At 39.7% G+C, this 25,577-nt stretch overlaps 2 long non-coding RNA genes across 4 annotated transcripts; one reads left to right on the forward strand and one right to left on the reverse strand.

Annotated features, from left to right (window-relative positions):
- Nucleotides 1-1,184: 1,184 nt before the first annotated feature.
- On the reverse strand, nucleotides 1,185-2,844 carry LOC128885295 (uncharacterized). The gene is made up of 3 exons (XR_008459581.1): nucleotides 2,353-2,844; nucleotides 1,518-2,249; nucleotides 1,185-1,312 (listed from the first exon to the last, which is right to left on the reverse strand). It is a non-coding gene; the product is annotated as an uncharacterized LOC128885295 (long non-coding RNA).
- On the forward strand, nucleotides 1,258-22,703 carry LOC128885294 (uncharacterized). 3 transcript variants are annotated; one of them, XR_008459579.1, is made up of 4 exons: nucleotides 1,258-1,395; nucleotides 4,123-4,453; nucleotides 6,080-6,322; nucleotides 21,598-22,703. It is a non-coding gene; the product is annotated as an uncharacterized LOC128885294 (long non-coding RNA). The 3 variants fall into 3 exon arrangements; XR_008459580.1 differs by lacking the exon at nucleotides 21,598-22,703 and adding an exon at nucleotides 6,406-9,196; XR_008459578.1 differs by lacking the exon at nucleotides 21,598-22,703 and having other exon boundaries at nucleotides 6,080-9,196.
- Nucleotides 22,704-25,577: the final 2,874 nt, after the last annotated feature.

Consider the following 25,577-nt stretch of genomic DNA (forward strand, 5'->3'; position numbering starts at 1 on the left):
GAGTTATTTGATTAAATATTTGGAAGCCATCGCGAGCTTTTCCTCTGAGAAGAGATTCTCTTTTTGAAGCAGTTATCTCGATGAGATTTCACATCGACAATTTAGTTTGGAGATACAGCTGTCTTGCAATCCATTGTCCTATAAGTATTTTGGAACATTTTCAGTTCTCGTGACCTTCTTGCTTGAAGATGTGCTTGCCCAAAGTTCATTGACCTACAATATTGCGGATAATTATAAATATATAAATGAATTATGAACATACAAAATTTAAATCTATACAAAAATATTTCGTCTGGTTAATGGAAAATTCATATATTCTCACGTAATTGAAAAAAAATTATTAATTTTTTGAATCTAATCCATTGACGTAGAAATAGGTGTAAAAGTGCAAGTTTCCATTCTGCTGTGTTCATTTCAGATATTTGATCCAGATCCGATTTAGTTCTAAATAAATTTTCTTAAATAATTTATTTTTAAATTTATTCTTTGCATTGTCATTCGAAATTCATGGAATACTCCAAGTCTGTGGAAAGGTTTCGAGGTGATTGCGACGAGATTAGAAATAGTCTGACATTTAGAACACATAAGACAGTCGATGTTCCTGTTACAAGAATAGAAATCATTTTTGGCACCTCGAACAAAGCAAAAATACAAAAACAAAATTTGTAAGTGATACGTTATTGAAGCTTAACTTGAAAGAAGTTCGAAAACACATTTTATTTGCCGCTATTTCTATGAAAAATACTTTTTGGTAGCGGTAGTAATAATGATATAAAATAATATTGTAATAAAAGAGGACTTTGAATAATTAATACGTAAGTTCCAACAATCTCATTTATAATTACAAATGTTACAACTGCCCTTTTTAGAAAATTTTAGCAGTTGCGAATTAAAACATATTACCGAGTAAATGAAAGTTAAAGTGAATTAAAATATATTAAAAGCGAGCAACGTTATCAAGCTGCGTTTACAGGAACATGTTTACCGACGAAGTTATTATTGCCTACTTTGCATCCCGCTATAGTGGGCCGTTTGTTGCAACGATACGTCGACTGCGACGCATCTGCATTAAAATGTCAAATGTACAAGTACTTTATTACATAAAATAGATCTCAAGCTCAATATGCCGCGTTCAGTTATTATTAAATCCACGTTTCCGCGAAGACGTGGTGCAGTTAAGCGAGGCGGTTTGCCGCGCTATGCTAATTAATGGTTGGCGACAACTTATAAATATTGCAACTTTGGTATGGCTTCTCTGTTCTCGAGGGAATAACCGTAATGGAACATCAGTGATTAGCTGGTATGCATGATTCTGTAAATGAAACGAAAGGAAGATTATAGGGATACTTTGTCCATTAATTAATTGTAATACTTGTGTACTTTTCAATTTTGAAGGTAACGAGATTTTATATTTAGCTTTGATGTTTTTGTTATTACAAAAAGCAGTGACAAGTACTTAAAAAGAAAAAGGAATTAATATTATTCAGGAAGAGTGTATTTTGCTTTCTTCTACTAACCTATGACATTTGTAAAAAATTTGTTTGCTCATTGCAATAGGAACTACTTTTTCTTTACAGTACGATTTTGTAATTCATATTATGTTTCTAATAAGATTATGTAATGGCTGGTGTTGTTATTGAAACGATATGACTCAGGAAGTGTATGTTCTGTCTTACTCCACTCACTTATGACATTTGTAAAAAATTTGTTTGCTCATTTCAATTGGAACTCCTTCTTCTTTACAGTATCATTTTGTAATTCATATTATATTTCTAATAAGAACATGTAATAGCTGGTGTTGGTACGACTGAAGAATGGCCTTTGAGTTACTTTCGACTCCGGTGAAATAATTGTGTGTCTGCGGTCCGCAACATGGTAGCAGAGTGCAAATTAGTCCTCGGGCGAAAATGAGTTTGACATGGCCCTGTTAGAATATCTGAAACTCGCGACTGTACCCTCTCGAATCGTTTGTAGTCAACGGTCCCGGAACTTCTAGATTGTGAACACAGTTGACGACTCCCTTACGGCTTATAGCTTATGGCTTCAACGTTTGCCTAATGCCATGAACTGAATCAGATGTTTGCATTCAGTTGATTGCGATTCAACAATCGTACCAAGCTGTTGTCTGTGCGAGGTTTCTCGTTGTTCGTCGACACCACCTTTCTTTGTTCTTTCTTCGTAGCTTTTAAGTTCTCGACACGGTTTTCACAACAGTTCCCGAATTCAACGTTAGTAGTTATTAAATACGTCTTAAAAACAATTTCGAACGAGGCAGGTAAAAGTTATACAGAGTTTCTCGAATAAAAAGTAAAAAGTAAAAAGTAAAAAGTTACGTTTACTTTGAGATCTTACCAGAGCCTCGACCCACGGAACAGTCGTTTCCACCATATGACGTTCATCTCCGAACCGAATATTTTTCGTATGAATAATTTTTCCATATGTCCTGAAACTTTGACGGTAATCGCGTCTGTCGTTTTATAAGAATCGCTCCGCGGAAACTTTCTTTTATCATTCTTGTGCGTAGACCACTCTCGTAAAGTTATAGCCACGTTTTATAGCACTCCCTGTATATACAACGTTTTTTATTTATTCATTGGACCGTGCGTCGCCCGAAGATCGATCAAATCGTACAATTTTTCGATCGAAACTCGAAAAACTTGGTTTTGAACACACCTGGGTACTTTTCATGTTACATGTACCTACACGTCGTTTTATTTCGCGGTTGTTTCGTTTTTTATATTCAATCGGATTGTCTTGTTCCATTTTTAATAAATAATACATAAAAAATAGATGATATATTAGATGATATAACTATAGTTATGACTTGGAACACGTTTCTCGCTCTTCAAGGTTCTCGTTTAACGCGCATTACCGTCGAAACACGAAAAACATCTCACCGAAGGGAACCAACTGTTTCTCGTGCGCCCTACTATTTTTACAGCTCGCTGTTTTGAAGTTCTTCACGAAACTAGCGAGAGCACGGCGAAAATAGTTTCGCTGAGCAGCAGCTTGCTTAACAGCCGACAGTGATGTTAGATGACTGGACCACCGAACAAGTTAAACGTTTTCTCTTCCTTGTACTTCCGGTACCCTGATCTCAACTTCCACGCGAAAATTACCTACGGTGTACTCGGTATTCATATTCCAATTATTACTAGTTCGATATTTTAACAAATTCATTATGGTTGTAAATTCCTCTTTCAAAGGTGGGAATGGAAAACACACGAGCAGAATCGGACCATGGTAGCTATTATTCAAAGTTTTTGCGTAAAAGAATGTGCCTGAAATATTTACAAAATCCTGACGCGTAAAATTCACCCCTGAAATTCACCACGTGTGCCCCACCAACTAAACAATGTTGTTTGAGATTTGTCTTCATTGAATGCGCGAACATTCCATTCCGCGAATAGCTTAGTCGTCTCGGATCCATTCCTGGAACACGGTAAACATTTCTTTTTTTTAAACCGTACGTGGAATTCCCCGCAACGCGCAGAACAATCTACGGTTCGAGTCCGACATTCTGCATTGTTTACCATAATACCGCTTACAAAGCTCCTCGCTTTCAACGTTCATTGCAATGAAGCATTCGTCACATAATTTTAGGTTACGGTTTGTAACAGCAGTTACAGTCCAACTCGTTTTTTATGAGAATGCATATTCCATTTGCATTTTATTTATATTTTATGTATACTTTCGTGTGCATACTGTCACGCATGCGTAATGAAGACGATTTAAAATTATAATTATTATTCTAATGAGAGTATTCTAGTTATATTTTATTTTCGTGTATGTTTATTCATGTGTGGAATTTCCATATATATTGAAAAATCGTTTGACGATCATGGGGAGGATACGTGTCGCGAGAAGTGTGGGTACGTATTGATGCTTCAACTCGATTCAGAGCAGGTTAGGATAATTTTTTATGTTAACGTTTACTGATATTATTTCGTGCAAAATATCTTATCGAATAATAATTATAAACGTTCCTAAAGTAGTTTGAATAAATGAAGACTCTTCCATTAAAATGTAGTTTGACCTCGAGAGGACTAAGAATATTCTAGGAAAATGTATTTGAGTCCAAACATACTAAAAATCTTTTATTTACTGTTCTGTTTGTTTCAGTCGTAGTTGACCACTTGGTTTCGACGACGATTTCGAAGGAACTTATGATAATGCGAGTAGGGGACTGTCGCAACGATTAACCGACCGTGCAGTGGTCAACCAGGCTGGAAAAAAAGCTACATAATAAAAGCCACCGCGAGGCGCGAGCACCGCTTAAGATAATATACTTTTGCATACAGATGGGCTTATTAAACAGAAATCCGCAGATGGAGGAACGCATAAAGCACTGTCTACGGCGTCCTTGTCTGATTAGGCATGCAACGCCGCGCCCCGTGCTTCTCGAGCTTTTGCTCTTTCGTTACGGTCGGGGGTTCAGCGATGTACGAAACGCGTAAGTAAAACGCTTCTCTGATTTCATCGCAACTCGCAGCACAATCGTATGGAGGTGGTTGGTCGATGATCTTATCACTAAATGTGTGTAAAACAAGGTGTATTTTTTATATCTAACAAAACGTGTTTCATTCTTGGATTGGACGAAGAATCTCAGATAAAAGAAATGCAGTTCCCTAGTATTTAACGCGTTTACTGCCAGACAAATATTCTTGAAAATTTCTGCGAGGATTAAATATTATTTAGACTATTCAAGATTAATCGTACATTTATCGTGCTATTTATTTTTGTAACTTCATCGAAATTCATGATTTTCATTTAAATTTATTATCTTTGATGCTTGACTGTCAGAATTAATTTGTTTGTTTCTTCAGTGGAAAGCTCTGTCATCCATATATGAGCTGTTATATTTGAAAATGGGATATGTTCTATTATGGGATATGTTTAAAAAAATATTTACCATGAATACTTCACTATGTTAACTGTAAAGGAGAAATAAAGTTAAAATTTAATTTCTTCTTTTGTTAGTTATCTTAACGAAGTAATTTACATTAAATATGACGATCAACGTGTTAAATATGCACCCATGTACAATTTGGTTCACAGAAAGTTAACCATTGTCGCCAGCACGTGTTGCAGGCAGGAACCACGCAATGTACACGATTTTTATGCATTCAATCGACAACATCGTCACGGCAATCGGTGAATTACGCGAATTGAAAAACCGCGCCAGGGGTTTCATGAATCTCTCGATAATTTATCGATTAAGCTCTGCACGGAATACGAAAGCCAGAGTTCCGAGGCCGTTTGGCCTCACGCTGGCGCCGATTAAAATTCCCGTCACACACGTCAGATTTCGCCCCGGCGCCAAGTAAACCCCGGACTCGATCCAACAAATTTCGTAATCGCCTTTTAATTGCGGCCACAGTTTTCGCGAATTCCCGTCAAAATCGCCACGTGCCACGGGCCCCAAATTTCTCGCTTCCCACTTTTTCTCTCATTCCACTTCGACTCGATTCCATTTTGATAAAAATGAAAGCCGATTCTTGTACGACAACGTTTCGAGAGTATTTTCTGAAATTTTCATAAAATACGATATCGAATTGTTGTCTGTGGAGATGATCTCCCTAAACTGGTATTTTCGAAAACAGCATTCATGGTCCGATGGACGTGGCCATCCATTTTTATCCGAATCCCAGAATCGAAATTTTACGTTAAACTGGATGAATGAAACTAGTCTGCGGCAAAGCCGATTTTCGAAAATATTGATTATTGAAGATGTGTCGGCGATTCGCGACGGAAAACGTGATTCACGACGTATAAATCGACCTTCTGTTATCTATAAATAAAAGCTAATCCATGAATGGGAAAAATTATATGACACAGACTGAATTGTAGTATCGAAAGTATGAATATAAAATTCGATAAAAATGTATAATTACAAATTAAAATACGAGGCAATAAAATTGAAATATAAGACAATCAAATAATATCAATGAATCGGTGTTTTCATAATGGAAATTATATACTTCAATCGAAGAAGAAAAGTAGATAAATCGATCCAAAAATGTTAGCATTGTATAAAACGAAGGCCTTTCGAAGATTCCACGTGGTTTCTTTGTTACAGTTACGAGACACGTTCGCCACAGCGTGTAAACCGAAGTTAAGTCCTCAGCAAAGCGTGCCTTCTGTTTCGAAAGCTCTCGCCAGGAAGCTATGACCACAGGGGGAATGAAATTTCATTTCTCATCGTATCGAGAAATTCTTCGCAGTTGTAACGTCCTGAAATCGAATGATACACAAGGCGATTTCAACGATTTTCCAGTTAAAGGGCAAGGATAGAAAAATGTGCAGAAAGTTGGAGAAATTGGTAGGTTTCACGAGAATTGTAAAGAATTATTTATTCCTTTTCAATACTTCTTTATGAAGTTAGTTACATTTTATTTTTTAAAGAGCATTCCTCAGGGGCTGTAGCTATGTTTGATTGTAGCTACAGTTCGGGTTTAGCGATCCCGAGGTAACCGAGCTATAAGGGCCACAGTGGGCCCCCAACAGACATGTATAGAAATGTAATGGAAGAAGTTAACGATTGACACATAACAATGTAAATGTAACATGGAAAAAAGGCACATATGTGCAAGACTGGTGAATTATAGCAAGCAAGACTAGATCGATAGGTACAGTGTAAAAGAAATTACGTACCCTTATAAAAGAAAGTAAAAGAAACGAGAAACAAACCAAACAAGCAACCGTTAGTCCTACGTCATAAAAAAAAAACGCTCCACTTCGATCACCGTTGGCCACCGATTCCGCGAGCACCAGGGAGCAACAGACGGTCGCCAGTCATTCCGTTGACAATCGATGCGTTAACAGTCAATTATTCTTTGCGCGTGTCACAGCATCGCTGCGGTCCTCCCTCCCCTCTGCATCCTTTTTCTCCGTTTTTGTGCCAGGCTACTCTGCCACCCACAATCCTCCCCCTCACCTGTCCCACTTTGCAAACATTCATCGGGCAGCCACGCAACGATGAAATTGCATTTTGATTCGCGCCACCCACTTCTGCCGGTTCCGGATGCGGGACGTTAATTAAAATAATTGATAGTATCAACTGTCTTTGACCTATGCGACGGTGTGCTATGACGCGTCTACTATGACGTTGGCGTTCGGTTTTATCGTGTGTATCACATACGGACGCGTTGTCGGATAAATGCTGGTACCTGTCCTCCTGTTTGCTGAAACCAAATTCCCCCTCTCTCCCTCGCGAAACCCCTCGTGTTGGTGAATTTCACCGAGGATCGAATATTAAACTGCTTTGCGCGCAATTAGATCTCGTTGATTAACGAAGGCGAGAATTAAATAACGGAAGCGATAGCTGCTCCCCTCTACAGCCCCTCCCCCGTTTCTTTAATTACTCCACGGTTATTAGAGGGACGCGGATCGCTTTCTCCCTCTGTCCTGGATTATTGTTTAGTAACACTTTCGTGTACACTCGCGTCCAAAATGGAACTCGTGGGGTCTTGGTTTTACTGCAAAGTTGACACGTTTTATTTTGGAAACTGTTATCGAAGTTAAGATACTCCATGTGTGATAATTTATTGTAAAGTTGATGGTAAATTCTAGAATGAAATATTTTCAAAAGGAGAAAGTTCTATCTAATGTCAATATTGAGGCAACACATTGGTATAATATATTAGAGGTATAAAGAGTTTGTATCCAAGTTCTTTCAACTCAAAAAGTTAGAATGCGACAGGTACTTTAGTAAATCTTTGTGTACATATCAGTCACAAAATGAAACCCTCTAAAGTGTCATACTATTGCAATCAAAAGAAAGAAACTTCCAAAACCATGATATCCCCAAATGACACATTATGTCAAATAGAAATATATTAACCTTCTGACATTATAACTTGAAGTTTTACATTTTATTTCTCCTAGTAATTACGAAGGTTCTGCATCATCATTGTGTACAATTACCCAACTCGACAATTTTGTAACACAAAATGTTAATAGAGTCCAGAAGAACGTGTGAAATTACCAAAAGATCGTATGTTCGTGATTTCTATCTTCAATAAAAGAGTTGCGTGATTGCTTCTCGAAAATAGCTTCCATTGTATGTGTACGTATTCACATGTTCCCCTGCCCGCCTTGACAATGAGGCCGAGGGAAGGAACAAGACTAATTTGGAGATAGAAATGACATCCATATCTGCGTTCCAGCCATTCGATGGAATGTCTTTATTACATAGCTCGTCCCGGAGTATTGCACGTTCAGGAATTTCTTCGTTTTTCGCGATAAAGATGGCCCCGCGGAATACTGGATGCTGTTGAACGACTCCCGCTGATAAAGCCACCCCGCAGCGATGTAATTAAAACGCTATACCGGCGTTACGTTTAATGGGAAAACGAAAATTAATTAACAGTAAGATATCGCGGGTGGAAATTCCTGCCGAGCGCCAGGCTCCGAACGAAAATGTTTAATTCACTTCGAGTTTCCTGAAAGAATTGATTAATATCCGTGGAACGCCGTCCACGTCGATTACATTGTAATAAACTTTTATTGTTTTCGATTGATAGATCCAGGACGTCGGATAACATCGGGAGATACGACCGTGTCCCATTTTTTATACTCTTTTGGGGATGTGGGAAAAAAGAACGAGTATTTCCTGTGTTTGTTCTCATACGATTATTATCGATTATTCTACTTTTTTTCTCCTTTAGCTTCTACCCCTGATGCGATGCCTCGTTCCCTCCCACGCAAAGTCGGTCCTTCCTATTATCAGAATAGACAATTGACCGGCCATAATTCAATTACGAGTCTCTCCCTCTTCTCTGTTCCGTCGACTTTTCTCCGGATGATCAATCGGAATTTGTCTTATTTCCGCTTCAGTCTGCGCCCCACCCCTTCGTCGTTCTTCTGGGGGTTAGCGATCTTTCTTTATCCTTTTTCGTCCAAGGAAACGTTAATTAATTGCTTCCTCCCTTTTCTTCACTTTCTCCTATTAGCCTTAAACTCCTCTGGAAATTGAAGTCTGTTTATCTTTTTTTCCCTCTTGCAATAAAACATTGACGAATTTCGTTAACTTGTACATTCTTTGGTGATGTATAACATGTTTCCTTTTGGGATGTTTAGAGAAAACAAGAAACACCATTTTATCATTCGGTAGATTCCATTCAACTTCGTTTAACATTTTTCATTTTTAATTAATTTAAAGTACCTGTCGAGTGTCTCACATATATATTAAATAAACATGTAATTTACAATATAATATGGACATTTTAACCGTCTTTTTTAATTTTGTCTCCTCCTGTGACAGAGAAAGTTATATTTACGAACAGATGCTTATGTCTACGATTTTTGTTTACTCTCCATACACGCATAATTTAGAGAGCCAGTCATCGAGGTGTTTCATATACGTTCCCCGTTACAACTGTAATACGATGAGATCGTAAACGAGGGAGGTGTTTGCATACGTACGCGGCACGTATCGATTCGAACGGTGAAATTTTATTCACAGCTGCGGTTGGTATTGCGGTTTGCATCTGTTGTTGTTAATACACATGATTCCCCGTATTGTGCTCGCCGTTACTTATCATACACCGTCGGACAAACACATTAATTCATACGCGCCTTTAGAATCTGTTATTTAATTAGCCATTTGCATTTAACTCGTCGACGGTGCTGTAACCGATTTTTCAATGCATTAAACACTACCCAGAGAACGAGTCCGCGATAACAATGGTAATTAAATAATTCAGATAAATGCGCGTTTAATATTTATGGAAGTACAGGTAACTCTGTACATTGCGTTTCGGATATATCTGAAAATGTCGAATGCAAACTTTTCATTGTTTATGAAGTCGTTATCACTTTTGATATGCTGCATCATTTTTTAGGGAAGCTTTAAATTGATGCGAAAGTAAAAGTTGCACTCTAGGATACAACATTTCATTTCATTGTAGTCGATCTAATTCGATACATTAATTTTTATTCAAATGAAGCTTGTATCGCTCGGTCCGCCATTTTGAATCTATAAATTCTGAGTTCAGATTTAAAATTAGTACCCTTAAAAACCCTTGTATATCAAGTTTTATCCAAATCCCGTCACTTTTCCCATTTTGTCCATTTATTGGAACCGTCTATCGTTTGATTTATTTATCTGTGCTCATTTAAATAATCTCATTTGCCTGTCGTTATGTCACTTTACTCTTTTCCATTTTTTGCCACTGAACCTCACTTCAGCTGTTGCGATAGTGGCGTTATAAGAGACGGAGTAATGAATTCCATCGACTAGAGGAGTTTCATCATAAAAGTTAGTAACAGCTTAATTAGAAGCGAACGGGCCAATTTGTGGTTAAGTGATAAGGTCAAGGAAATGTGATGCTCCGGCTCGTCTAATCGTTCGGTGTTAATCAAACTGCGCTCAACATGACTACGGTATAATCAGGACAAAAATTGGCTCGTTAATTTTAATTATTTCGTTCTATCCGCGGCGTGTACGCGAATTTCCTCTGCAGGTAATCGATCGACGGCGAGGGGTTCATTTGCTCAGTCTGTTATCTCAAACTTCCAACCCACTAATTTCGTCCAACTCGACGTTGTACCTCTTTATTTTTTACTTTTCATAGTTGCTTAGAAGAGTGACGAAAGAGATAACAATCTGTGTCATACGAAACGACGTAAAGATACAAATTATTTTGCTTGATGACATAAGAATGTAATTAATTGGACTCTTTATATTACCTGGGAAGCTTTGTTTCAATGATGTTATATTTTTATGTTTATTTTAGACTCAAGTATATAATTTGTAATCCCAGTTGTTCATATCTGGAACAGGGTATTTTATGATTAATGAATAGCTGGAAAAATGTATTATATTTGTGTATTATTTATTTATTAGATATTGTGCCACAAGAGACGAATGTATAATGCCTTTGTTCTCGAGCTCCAGGTGGCCATGTCTTGAACAGGCTATTGTATGATTAATGGACAGCTCCAAGAATGTATTATATTTATGTATTATCTATTCATCATACATTGTGTCCCAAGAGAAGAATATATAATACCCTCAACTAAAAAGCGCTACAATAAACGTATAGATAAATCTTCAAATTAAACAATTAGATTGTTACAATGTACACAAAACTACAAGTCAATTGAAAAAAATGATTGTATCATACACTTTCCAACTATTACCTCAACTATCTATCAAAATTGATTTCCTGCACACCTAATCTTAGTGTTTGAAGTAATCGCGATAGAAACGGTATACCGGTGCAGTTATTGACATACGCGTGTTACAGATCCCGTGTATGTTCCGAATTAGTAAGCAGACGACACAATACGTATACCCCATTATCTGACCGCTTGATGAACGTTAATTATGTTATTTAACTAATCAGGCATAATAACGGGCAACGCACACGCTCGCGTTTATAGTTCCACGTTGACAGTTTAATGCCAAAACGTGAAATGAATATTCCACGAGCGATGGGAAATAGGTTATACGCCGTTAGTCGATTAATTCTGTTACGTAGGCGGCAGCCATTGTCGAATATTTGTCTTGGGAAGCAAGAGTCACACCCGTAGCTTGGATATTTTAATAGGTCGAACTAGTCGCTCGATTTTCGCCGTGGAAAACGATTAACGATAAAACAACTTGTGTAAAATAATTTTTTAATAGCATTATCCTTCCATTAGATATTTAATTCATATTAAGATTATGAAATTTCTTGATTTAAACAATCTTCTATAATTTGTAAAATGTTTACAATGTCACACCATGACACTAGTGTATTTTTAATATAATATTATGTTCATTAATGTATCACCATGATATTTCTTGCTGTGGAAGTTTAAGAATTAATGGTGAGTGATAAGCATATGTGAATAAATTCCTAAGCTGTGAAACAAGTGGCGTGTGACGTATCGAGCACGCAGCGCGATAGTGTTTCGAATTTGTGGGTAATTAGTCGTCCGTTAATCGCTTAGAGGTAGGCGGTAGCAAATAGTCGTTCGAAGTCGAATGCAGTGCAGAGTTATCCAGAGTTGTTGGTCGAGTTGAGAATTAATGCCGTGTTGGATTTCATGGTCATCAATATTAGTCTCAAATACACCCCTAATTCTATTTAGAATCTCACGTGTTCGGTGGAACCTAATTCCAACTTCCACCCCCCTCGACATCATTTATATTATCGATTCATCCTACCGATTGAATATTGCATTCTCCAATTCCTATGTTATTTAGTACATAGTTGAGTTTTTTTAACGAACACCTCGTAATATATAATAAAATAAGAGTATGCGTATACAAATTATAAACTCGGTTGAAAATTAAAATTGTAAACTGTAAATATACAAGATCGATCTACTTCATTTTATCCGTTAAATTATTAATTATGATTCCTCGTGGAACACTAGTATTTCATGGAGGACAGTTTGAAAAACGCTGCTTTAACTGGACAAGTTAAATCCATTTCCACCTAATCTTCCCTCCAGGGAGCACGTGGCACGTTCTCCATTACAGAGATGTAGAAATATTTGATCGTTTAGTCGAGTTATTAGCTTCGGAAGACACGTATGTCATAAAAGTGAGCGGGAAGCTTGCTCGTGGATATTGGCGTAATTTTCACAGTAATGTGGAAACGTATTCCATGTTTCCTACTTTAGCAAACAATTATTCATGAGTACTCAAATGGAGTCTGAGGGAGGGGAATTAAAATGTTATATAACACCTTTGCAATAAATAACGAGAAACAGTGTAGAAAAGACATGTAACAGTTAAATCTAGAATTTGTGGAATAATTTTTGTTGTAATGTTTAAAGGATTCCTTTAAAAAAAAAAACATCAGTTTCTGCTTTATTGTTGCTCCCAGACGTCGACAAAAAAGGAAATTAAAACCTTCCTTAAAAGAGTTCACCACTAAAGATTACCAAGAACGCTACACATTTTCACGAACAAAGAGTCGTAACAGGCATCCGGACCGATCCTTAAAAATATTTTTACAGAAAAATAGGCGCGACATTGTTCCTACAAATCGCACTTGGCGCCGTTGGTTAACCTCGTTTTTATTCATTCGTTCTTATCTGAACATCGTGACAGTAGTAAACTCGAGGAATGACGATCCCTCGGTTCGTACTCCTCGCATTTTAAGTGGCAGAAAATCGGGCCTACGGTTCAGTCGCACGCGGTCCTAAAATTATGCTCTTCTTGACTCCAAAACTGGCGGACCTTATCTACCAAGTAAGGAGGGAATGCATTTCTGAGGGAAACAAACGACGACCTCACCTTGTGAATAAACATAAAAGTATACAATCAAAATAAAGTTTCCAGCTACTATAAAAACTCCAATTAAATAAATGCTTATATTATCAAACAAAATAATTCCCTTGCATATCAATTTTTATTCTTCATGGCTTTTCGAATGTCATAAAACGCCATTTGTCTCGTGACTGTTCAAAGCTAAATAATAGGGTACGACGTGAAGTGCAGCGAAATTAGAGGGGGTTGAAAGTACGAGATAACAGTCCGAGCAAATGAATTCCTCGGCGTCGATCGATTACCCACAGAAGAAATTCACGTACACCCTTATCTACCACGGAAGGAAAAAATGTATTCCTGACGGTAACAAAGCGCGACTAAATCTTGAGAAAGCGCCGCGGAAAATGGCGGTCGTGTAGGATAGTATTACAAGCCCGTCGCACAGGAGCTGAATGACAATCGTTTCCCTGCTTTGCATGCCGCGAGGCTGGCTGGAAGCTCGTGAAGCCAGTCATTTCTATTGGTTATCTACGATCCGTGGAACGCCGACCCCGTCGTCTGAAACATTGCCTGGGCAAACAGAAAACGCGTTACACCTGGCAGCGGGATCCGCTCCAATATGTATCCACTCGCCGGTACCCGTCGATTCTGTACTTGTAGGCGATCTCCTATCCCTATGCGATTTTTACGTCTTAGGGTAATTAATCGCTCATCTCATAATTTAGTTAGGGGTACTTGAGAGGTCGCAAAAGACACTCCTTCACGAAATTCTTGGAAATACGAGCGATCTGCTGGAGACTCTCTCTTTAAAAAAAAAAAAAACATGTTTTGCAGTGAACAATGTTATACAAACCTGGATTGCTTGATATTAAAAATTCCAATGGATTTATCTAAAATAATGTTAAAACTACTACTGAATCTTAACTTTTGAAAGAATATCGACTTTTAGAAAAATGACACGTGTCTAAAGTTAAGAATTGCTTTTTCTTCATAAAACAAAAGTGGTTCGTAAGAGCAAAAGGATTCGTGTGTATCCGAGTGTCAAAAATTAACTAAACCATCCTTAAACAAGGCTCTCCTAGCTCCACGATTGGGAATTATTTCTTTTTCACGCCTCGACTACCCCGAGGTTGTCTCTATTAGCCAGGAATGGAAGGAAGCATTCTGTTCCGCCATAGTCTGCTCGGCGCTGGGATTTTTCCTCTGGAAACAAGCAAGGAGAGTCTTTCTCCGAGCAGGAGCTTCTGGAATCCCCTCAAGTTTCGCCTAACCATTTCGCGTTTATGAAATCAAGCGTGAAGAGGGCGCTTACCGGAGGCGTTCGCGCGACATTGGGGGTGTTGCAACAGCGTCGGATAAATCAAGAGCAGAGGTTGCCAGGAAACACGTAGAACGCGCGGGTTTCATTGTCCTACTTGTCACGTTTATAAATACGCATATGCTCCGTTGTGGCGGAGGCGGGTACACATTGAAGCAAATGCCGGGTACGTGTTCAGCGTAGGTGGATACCTTTCCTGTCTCCCCTAGCCGGATTCCCAGCTAATTTATACCCTTGCCGCATTAATATGAGCGTTATTCTATGAGAAATATATGCGCTCGCATACGTGTACCTCAGTCAGCCAGCTGCACGCGTTTTATGCGCCCATTATGCACCCCTGCCGCATCGACGGCTTCGAATTATCTTCATCGAGGAAGGGCTTTTTTGTAACGTTCGTGGCTCTGTGGACTTAGGTATGTTTTAGTCGCCTAAACGCAGGTATGGTAATTTAAATGTTTTCTTTGGGGTGAGTATATTTGTCTTTGGAGTGGGTTGAGGAGGAATGTAAGTTCTGCTGCTTTTGAAATGTTGTGTTTTTTTGTCTCATTACTCATTGCTTATTTATATTATATGATATTATTTTGTATTCTATTCCGTTTTATTCTATTCTATTCTATTACAAATTACACAAATTAAAGCAACATTTCAAGCAACATAATTCGTCGTTGAAGAGGTTAAATCAATCACGCAAGAGATCGCTTGCATATTCTACCGCGTAGAAGGAACAGATTTACCGATGGAAGGGGTGGTGAAACAAACCAAGGGAGAAGCTCTCACGCGTCGTGGACAGCGAGATGTACAGCGCGTATATGCAACTTAACTGTCTGTTGTAACACTAAAAGGACTGGAGTTTCCGTTTACCTAGCAGGATCACCTGAGTTATTCTAACACATGCGTGCATAGCATAAATCTACGTTTACGTCTACGTTACCTGAAAGGATTATCAGATTTCTTTATCACAGTTGAACATCTGTAGTAATAATACTATCTCCTATAGCTATTACTTAATTGACCTAAACGTATTATCAGACTCCCCCACATATTATCAATAATTATAGTAATAATATTACTTCTTAATGATATTACTTAATTTCCCTGGAAATATTATCAAATTTCTCCACCACATTATTCATAATTATAGTAATAATACCACCTTCCAAACTTATTACTTAATTCACCCAAGCATTATGATCAGATTCCTCCAACAGATTTCCCCAGCAATTGCGATAACAATCAGCTTCTAAAGTTACCATTAATGTCACCTGTTCAATCTACCTGAAAAGCACACGTGACGGTAAAAATCCGTGCGTTCGCGTGAAAGCACGTGTCAAACGCAAGCGAGCGCGGAAATTATATTCTGTAACGCAGACAGGTCGCGTAATTAGAGGGTAAACGGGAACAAGTTCGTCGCAGGACACCGGTCGAAACTGCACGCCATCGTCGTGCAGACATTCGCGTGTCGAGGCAATTTCATGGTTTAACATCAATTATCATGCGTGGTCACGCGAATCGGCACCCCCGAGTACTTTTCATATCTTCCCGCGGTCATTCTGCACACGATTTAAGCTTGGTACGTATCGCGTATACTCGCATTTCTATCGATCGCTCCCGACGGAACACGCTCCCGCCTCATATCGGTTTTCAAGTGGGTCATTCGTGAACGTAGCTTATTTACATGTGCATATTATAGTGATCGTTATTTATGTATACGTGATTAAAGATTAATCGGATACCCGCCCGTTTATTCCGCGTTGCCCGTTTCGCGGCCGTCGCGCGATTAATCGCGCGTGGGATTTCGCTGGGAACCCGTACGCTTTTTTTTTTATTTCCTCGTAAAGTCGGCTTTTCGTTTATTTTTTGTCTGAAATTACGGGAACAAAGGGCATTTTAGGACGAAATTGGCAGTTTTCTTGAAGTATACGGATTTCGAGAATTACTTTATAGATTTTATTATAAAATTGGACAGGAGGTCGAGTCTGTAGAATTTCTAGGATCGACTATGTCATTTAAAGCACTTCACTTGTACTTTTCACCATTTTCAGCACCCTCCAGATAAAAGACCATTAAGAAATATTGCTTCAAAAAAGACCATTCAAAAAAAAAAAAAAAAAAAAAAAAAAAACTCACATCAACTACACTTAAAAATTAAAATAAAACAAACTACCCACAATCTGCTCCTTTAAATATTTTATCCCCAGTTCCGATGGTCGAATAAACATCCCAAAAAGTTAAACGAAGAGTATCCCCCGTGAATTCCTGATCCGTTACCGTTTCCCCGGAGGTTTTCGGCGATTTTTGTTATCGCATCGCGCCCTCAAACGGTTTCACGGAAAGCGAGCAGCGCGTTTTCGCTTTAACGACGCCCGAGAACCGGGAGCACTTCCGGTGGCTCAGCCATCTTAATCGAATGCATTCGTGTTTCCGCTCGGAAAAGACACACCGGGTGTCGCGGTACCGTCGAAGGTACCCTGTCCTTTACGAATTTACCTATTCAATTGAATTTCACGCTTAGGTACCTACGATCGGCCATTGTGCTCGACCCGTGACCCAAATTATCCCCCGTCATGGAACGCGAATAGTTTCTGCCGAAACTCGGACTAAATATCTCCACGGACCTAACTCTCCCCTTGGCCGTGTCAAATAGTCGAGCACCCTCTTTTCGAAACTCGACCCACTTCGACCCCATCGTCGAAGAGGATTCCGCGATTCGTCTGAGCTCCGAACGACTCTCCCCCTTTGGCAGTCGAAAGTCGCTATAATGGATTGACACCTAATCGACCCTATCCCGGGATTAAACGTGTCCTTTGAAATTCAGGGGGCTCTCGAGCGGATAGAGACGACAATCTACGATCGAGGGGGGAGCACTGGAAAGAAATAGGGTGGACGGGCTCTAAAGGAATGCTGGAATATCTCTGCTGGGTTTGAATACATGGGAATCATTTTTTTGGCATGTGGTGATATGTATATTATTTTCAGTCGCAGAGAGGGAGGTCAGGGAATGTTTAGGGGTTCTTTGACGTAAGGTTTTGCGATCTAGTCGAATACCCTTGAAGGACTTCCAGAGAGAAATAGGAAGGACTTTGGCACCTAGTAAGAGTGCACTTGAGTGCAATTGAAATTGCATAATATACCTTGCAACCAACTAAACGCGATCCACGTTTTCAATCTGCCTTCCAACATGAAACCACCCCCTGTCTTCGATGTTCTTTTCATGAGCATGAATGATAGATCACTCCGCATATTTTCGTCTCGCTAATGAACATCCTCTGGGTGCATTTTCGGAGGTCGATGTCAGTCCTCCCTATTATTCGTGGATATAAAACGAGCAGCCGAATCGTGTCGAAGTCATGCACCGCATCGTCCCGTATAAACGTGTTAAACAGATAGGAAGAAGGTGGAGGGCAGAGAACACGTGTCCATGACTCTTTGCATATCGGTGGATAGGAACTGCTATCGGTCCTCCTCCTCTCCGCGTGGCCGCCATTATTTTCCACGTCGGTCGTGACGATTTGTGCTCACCTTTTATTGGATCGTTACTCGGACGGAATGACAATGCGGCGCAGACGAGCACTCGCCGATGCCCCGAGGCGCGACGGATGTCACCATTTGTTCGGGCCGTCATTTTTCAGAACGTACCGTTCCTGGAATTTATTCTTTATCGGTGACGAGCCGCGGCCCGGGCCCATCGCTCTTCCCACCGTTCTTCGTTTTCGCGAGCTTTCCAAACCACCGACGAACCGAGTGACCAGATTCACCCAGCCTCTTTCTGCCACGGTTGAACGAACCGAATTCAGACCGTGGATCGACTCTCGCGTCGATTCACCGCGCCACAGTGGTCCAGGTAGCGTTTTTTCGTGGCTAAAATGGAAAGTATCTTTTTATATGCGAAATCAATTATGTGACTATGTAATTGTACTTTCTCGTACAATTAATGGCGCCCAAACAAGGTTCGCGAGCATTTTTGCTCCCGGCAGCAATTACGAGTCATTAGTGGCTCGAGGAAATTTTGCCATGTGTCGGTTTTACCGTCAGGTGCGAGGTCGAGGCGTGGCCGTGCGTTTTCCCTGGCTTTTCCTTGGTTTTAATTAAGGCGACTCGTCGGGCCGAGTGTCGCGCGTGTAACGAGCATTCCGAAATTGATGCGTGTGCACAGGGCCGGCGTTGCGCGGTCGCGCGGAAAATTGGATCTCAAAAGGGCCTTAAATGTCGCGCGTGCACCGTAATTAAATCATATAACGAACTTTCAGTCGCCAGGCCCTCCCCTCATCCCCCCAGCCACCTCCTCTTTCCGTTTTCTGTTTCCATTCGTTGAAAATCAGTCGAATCTTTCCGCGACCTCTAATTACTCGAATGCTGCAGAAATTGTCGATTTTCCTTCCGATGCGCGGACGCGTTGATAATTTTAATTGGCCGGATAATAACTGGTTGCGTACGCGCACCAGTATCGCCGTGCAACTGTCACGCTTGCTGATTAATTAACCCGGTGTACTAACCGATTCGATTAATTTTTTTTGCGATCGGGGTAACCGAACTTGAATCGTCGTCAAATTGTATAACTCGTAGACCTGAAAAGAACTCGTACTTACAGTTGGAATAATCTACCTTGTTCCAGCCTCTAACCACCAGCCCTAATTTGTTGTACTCGCATAAGCTTAAAACCCGAATTAGCGAAAGAGGGACTACCCTTCTCGAAGATATCATCCAACAGGTGCTCCCACGATAAACCATTTTTTTCCCACCCTCGAGAAGAAACGCAGGAAAAGAGGTCGAAGAAGACACTGCGTGGGGGAGGTTGCTCGTCGAAAGAAAAAAGTACTCGCTGTAAAAGTTCGTCCATGTTCGAAGATCGAGCACGCCCAGTTGATCGAGCAAAAAGGAGCCGCGACGCTGGGCACGATGGAGCGCGAAGCAGAGGATTAAAGTCTCGATATCACTCGAAAGTATGTTTTAAGGTGGAGGCGAAGTGAAACACGGGCGACAGCGGCGAAGTGGAAGTGGAAAAGTTCTGGGAAGACGCGACGGGATTACCGCGACGAAATCGAACGATACAGCTCCCGGAAGACGCCATCGCGACGTGCCTGATTACGCGATTACACGCTCTGGGAGGGAACGAAACAATCTTTCCTGATTAAATGGTGGTCGATACGACGATTAATTGCGGCAGAACGCCACGAGTTGAATTAAATTAATTCATTAACGCGCTTTATTGCAAAGGTTAGAAATTATTGTTCTTTTTATATGACCTGTTCACTGCTCAAATCGATTAACTCCACTTTTTGAAAAATCGTGAATTTAAATATCAAAGCACTTGTTATAGTCGTAACTTTTTATATTTATAATATTTTTTTGGAGTAATCAAGATTTATACCATTAAACGACAAACATAATAACATCGTATTATTATTATTATTATTATTTTTATTATTTATACATTATTTTATCACATTTCTGAACTTCTTGTTTTATGGAGTTAATCGATTTGCGCAATGAACGGCTCACATATCTTATGTACTCTATTTTTAATGATAGCATTGAACAGAGCTTGTTAAAATGTCCGGATAATAATAACCATTCATTTTGAAACTATCTTAAACCTGCAGAACCGCAGACAAATCTGTCAATAAGGTATCATTAATAATTAAAACTACGAGTTTGTCAATTTAAAGGCGACTAACGTGAAGTTTAAACAGGTGGCTTCTGCATCAATAATTCCCTCATAAATGTGACATCCCAAGAATAAAGACAACGACAACAATTATGAAGGTATTACTGGAAAACGGTTGAAATAAATGTTTAATGTAATCATCTCAATTCTAGCATTACACGACGCCTTTAAATTCTCCATCGTTCGTGAATTTTTCACTTTGCACACGTTCAACGTCGAATTCGATTTATCCTCTCCCTTGTCGCCGAGCTTCTCTCTTCGACGAAGGAAATGCACTTAATCTTGCAGTACCTGTTGTGTCCATCGTGGAAAGGGAGAAAAAAGTGTTCGTAAACGTATCCGCAGCGTTACCGACTGCAATCAATGGGAAACTCAAGTCGAACGGTATGAAAGGGTCTTTCCATGATCGATCCAATTCTCAAAAGAGCCCTGTTTACAAGTCCGCCCCTCGGTTTCACCGAATTCTCTGGCTCAGCGGTTTCTCCTGGTTCTTTTTCGTACTTCGTTCCAAGCAAATACGGTTTCTTCGCCACTGAAACAGTACGCCGCAGTTAATCACAGAAACTAAATTCCCCTGTGGGGGTGCTGCATCGAAAGACGCCAAACACGTTTCTCTCTTCGTCGAATCGTTATTAACGCGGTATATATTAGGTGTGGGAATACATTCTGCGCCCTTTTTGAGGTAAATTTCTTGTTTATTTCTGAAGAAACATCATAGAACATTTTATTTTTCAACGGGTACGTGTTCCAAGAGATATAGAACCAAATACAACTAAATATACATATGTAGGTTCGAATGGATCAAAATGCCGATACCTTGTTTACCCTTGCGTTCGTATATTTTCAGATCGTTTCGAATCAGCCTTTACTTCAAATTAACTGAATAAAAGGATACCAGTCAATTAACCCTACAATCATCCACGCCACTATGAATGTACACCAACGAAGCCCTGTTTTTCTCTCCGTCATACAATTTTCCAGATCTATTCAAATCACAGGTTAATTGAAACTCCTGTTAAATGGGCCTGTCGCGGATCCCCAAGCCAATCGGACCAAAGAACGAAACGTGCCTCTGCCAAACGGCGCGAACCCGGTTGACGCCGACGCTCTGAAAATAATTGCGTTGCGGGTAAACCCAGAGGCTCGTCGGTTTCGCGAATCGACTTCCTTCCTTCCTTCTTTCCACGGCTAACGCGTGCACGTACAGAGAAACCGGCTGCTTCCATAATTATTATTCCAGCGGTCGAAACGTACGGTTGGCTGCGACGTTGACGTCGCAATTAAACGTATATTATCGTTGTAAATAGGACGACGACTCGACGGTGTCGTTCTAGCGCCCGCGAACGAAACACGTTTTCATAATTTATGGATCCCTCGTATTCCTTTCGACGTTCTTTGTTCCAGACGAGGGTACGAACACCGGCGACGTTAAACGGTTGGAAAAACAGGCCGACGCTCGCAGACACGGGATCCTAATTAAGCGTCAGAGGCGAAAGAATAACGCCTGGCGTTAAACGGCCGCGTTATTGAGATTGGAAACGAAAGGGACGTTCTCCATATCGCGAATCGCGGCGCAATGGCCGATGACTTTGCGAGAAATTATGATGAAACTGGTCGACTGGTGGCAGGCGAAATCGGGATCGTAAAACGTGCCGCTGAAAGTTACGAGTTTGGCCTGAATGCCGATAGAGATGAACGAAATTCTTATCTAAAGGGTTTTACAAAAGGGGAGGTAGGATTTGAGATTTCAGTAAGAATATGTGCGTGTTGGTGTACGTTTAAATATTATCTTTTATGTTAATTCATAAGCTTGTGGGTGTATTGCATATCATTTGGGTTTTGTTAAAAAGTAGAATTCTGAAAAGTAATACTTACTAGGAAGATCATTTTGCATTTTTATAAACTGAGACGAGACTAGAAGCAAGAGAGTTGAACGATTTCTTCGAATATTTCGAAATAACGTTTTAACTGTTCCATAGTCTTACACCTTAATAAAAAGAAAATCTGTACGAGACATTTAATTGGAGCAGTCTTTCATTTCCTCTCTTATAAGTAATATGATTTCAATAACTTGTTATCCGATATGTGTAGTTTGTTCCGTATAGTTTGTAGGGGTTCACCTTAAAAAAAATATTTTCATATTTTTTGCCACGAAACCCTTCAAGTCGTTTTTCAGCGTTTGTCAGGCTTGCATCTTTTATCGGGCCACGCTTTGTATCGCGATCGCGCACACCCCCGTAACTTTATAGTATCGTCGGTAAATATGATAAAACGATAACAGGCTCCCAGGTTTTTTTTTGCCCGATAAATCGACGTTTAGCGAACGCTCGTTTAACGCTCCGTGGCGCGTTCTTTTAGGGAAAACAGGCTGGCGTTTCGCACGGATTTAAGAACGGGAGATCGGGAACAAGGGCTTCAAAAAACGATTAGAGGAAAGCTCGTACTCTATATGACCATACATACGTTATACTTTTAGATTATAGTTTAATAATTATGCTCAATAAATTGGATTCTTTGTTGCTAAGCGGTTGCATACTCTTATCAATTTCAGAAAATAAAGTTTCGTTTTCTTCAATGAAATGATTCTTTGAATCTTTGCTATTAAAATATTCGTTATAATAATCAAAATCTTGAAATCTTGATCATTTTATCTTGTTGCTAACTATAAATGAAAATCAATGACAAACATATATCGCTTACACCATTAACCAAAATAACGTGTGTGCTTTGTACACAATTTAAACGAATAATCGTGATAGCGATTTAACAGTCCCTTCCATATTTCATTGCTAATATCCTTCCAATTCTTCAAAACTTGCCAGAGCGCTTCTTTCGTTCGGCATGTCTATTTCAGTAAAGCTGCTTTCTCTCCACGTACTCTATCATCTGCAACCTGTTTCGAGAACAACGTCTGCTTCAAAGCGACTAGAGATATTATTTTTAGAAACGTATCATTTTTACTTCTTCGTTTCTTCGGATTACTCTTTTTCTTCGGACTACAAGTACTGGAACTGAATAATACATTACACGAAGATGTGAGAGCTAAAGCGGATTTTCTTTGAATAATGATACGAATTTTTCAAAAGCTTTTCCCTTTGGATTAGTAAATTTTAACACTTACATTATAAATTACGTTTCATACAACGATGTCAACTCACGGAGTCAAAATGAGAAATGTAATCATTGTCCTTGATACCTTGCAAAAAACCGCACCGCGAATCACCATTTATATCTTAAAACGTATATTTCTTTTACTAGTTGGCCAACTATGGGACTCTTTGCTGGATATAATTTTAATTTAACGTTGATGATTATGATTTTCATTTCGGGGATGCATGCTTTGATTTAGGGTAGTAGACTGGGGACTACATTTTATAGGAATATGAAGAGCATGAAGCAATAACTGAAGTGACAGTTATGCACTGAAAAAAACCAAGAAAGGAATAATATAACGAAGCATGCGTAAGGATACTCGTAGATTCGCACTTCACGGAAAGGGACGCGGAAGAAGACAATCCCAGAGACATCAAACGTTGTCAGAGATAATAGGGGATGCCGGCGTCTCGTCGAAGACGCCTGTCCTGCATTTTCGTAAGGTGTTCCCATTGTCGGTGGAGGGATGCTCTTTGATCGGCCGGCCTGGTTACGACGGCGATGATGAAGGACTGATTACGGTGTACACAGTTGTTGAGGTTGTAGGTTGAAGAGATGCGTGCGGGCTAGGGGATGAATGCACCGAGAGAAAGGAAACGGGGCGAGAGTCAGGGAATCACAAAAGAGCTGCGCCCAGCGAGCGGGAAAACAATGTGTGCGGAGCATGCGTGCTCGGTCTGGGAAATGAAAACCCGGGGGCTGCAACGAGAGCACTTTGCGTGCGAGGAATTAGCTCCATGAACAGTTCAGGGAATCGAATGGAGAGGAGACGCGGCACAGAGTCGGGGTAAGCGACATTTCGACAAAACAGATTTCCTGTAACGACGATTTTATGTATATTATTACTACACTACGTACATTCACGCAAATTCATATTTTTACAGATTCAGATAAATAATTGAGATCTAAATGAAAATGTATCTTATTTTTTTAACAGTGTAATATGTATTTTATTGATGATATTTTCTGTATGTTTGCTTTTATGCACTTGATCATACATTTTTTTTTTACCAAGAATAAAACTAGAGTGATAGTCGTGTCTCGTAGGTGTATAATGGATTTTCTAAAAGGGACCTTAGTAACTTTTCAAAAAAAATTATTTTAAACAGATGATTTCATCGATTGTGTTCTCCGCGAGTTTCGTCGACCATTCCCCTCGAATTTATGCCATGTTGCTGTTACGAGATGGAAATAAGTCGAAACGACTACACGTTAGATCCCTTATCGTTACACGAAAGCCCACGGCTAATCAGCTATGTTTAGAAACAGAAATGACATATTTAACCTGCCATATACCTGAGCCATTCGATCTATGCCACGTAGAAACTAAAAATAGATTAGCGCAAACAAAGATCCAATAGAAACACACATTCACAGATGGATGTAAAATAGTTCACATTAATAGTCCGACCTGTACAATTTAGATCTTCGTTAACGATTCACAGCATTTTACATAGGGGAATATTAAAATTTATTTTGTGCACTGCCAACAAACACAATCAATATTTAAAGCACCTTGAGGGCGAGTGAAAAATATCTTTCTTTTCTCTAAAGAAAAATAGTTAAAAGAAATAAATTTCTATGTTTTATCATCCAGAGTACTTACTAACCCCAAGCAAATAATGAATCAGTTCAGCTCGTGCTACCAGCATGTACAAATCAATAGCGCACAAAATATCCTGGTGTCGTTATATTAACGCAAATCACCGGGAATATCAAAGGCTCCACCGTTGACAATTACCAAAGGACACGCCTCGAACACAACTGGAAGGTAGCAGGAATATTCGGTTCCCTAAATCGTTGACGTTCGAAGCATTAGCATGGCAACGTGTACAAACAGGAAAAGGGAGGGCTACAGGATTCGTTCCGTACATTCATCGTGGACGTGTAACGACGTTTTCGTAACTGAAACCCGTGCGTCGTTTTCATTCGGCCAAAACTCTCCAAGCAACAGTCTCGAACCATTATACGGAACACAGGAGAACGCCAGGACGAAGCAGGAGGGACGTGCATGTTAGCGACACGGATATGTTTCGCGTATGTACGTAGTCGAGGGTACTTCTAAACATCCTGTGGAACCAGGATCAACGGTTGGACATTCGAAATCAAAAGGAAAATTTCAAAAATATCCCTACTGACAACTGCAACGTGTAATTTAATACTTCTCCTGTTGGTATCCATGCTGAATTGAATAAGAAAGGGTATTAATCACGTCTAGTCCAAAATAATCG

The sequence above is a fragment of the Hylaeus anthracinus genome, unplaced genomic scaffold (assembly GCF_026225885.1).
Source record: "Hylaeus anthracinus isolate JK02 unplaced genomic scaffold, UHH_iyHylAnth1.0_haploid 11981, whole genome shotgun sequence".
Lineage (NCBI taxonomy): Eukaryota > Metazoa > Arthropoda > Insecta > Hymenoptera > Colletidae > Hylaeus > Hylaeus anthracinus.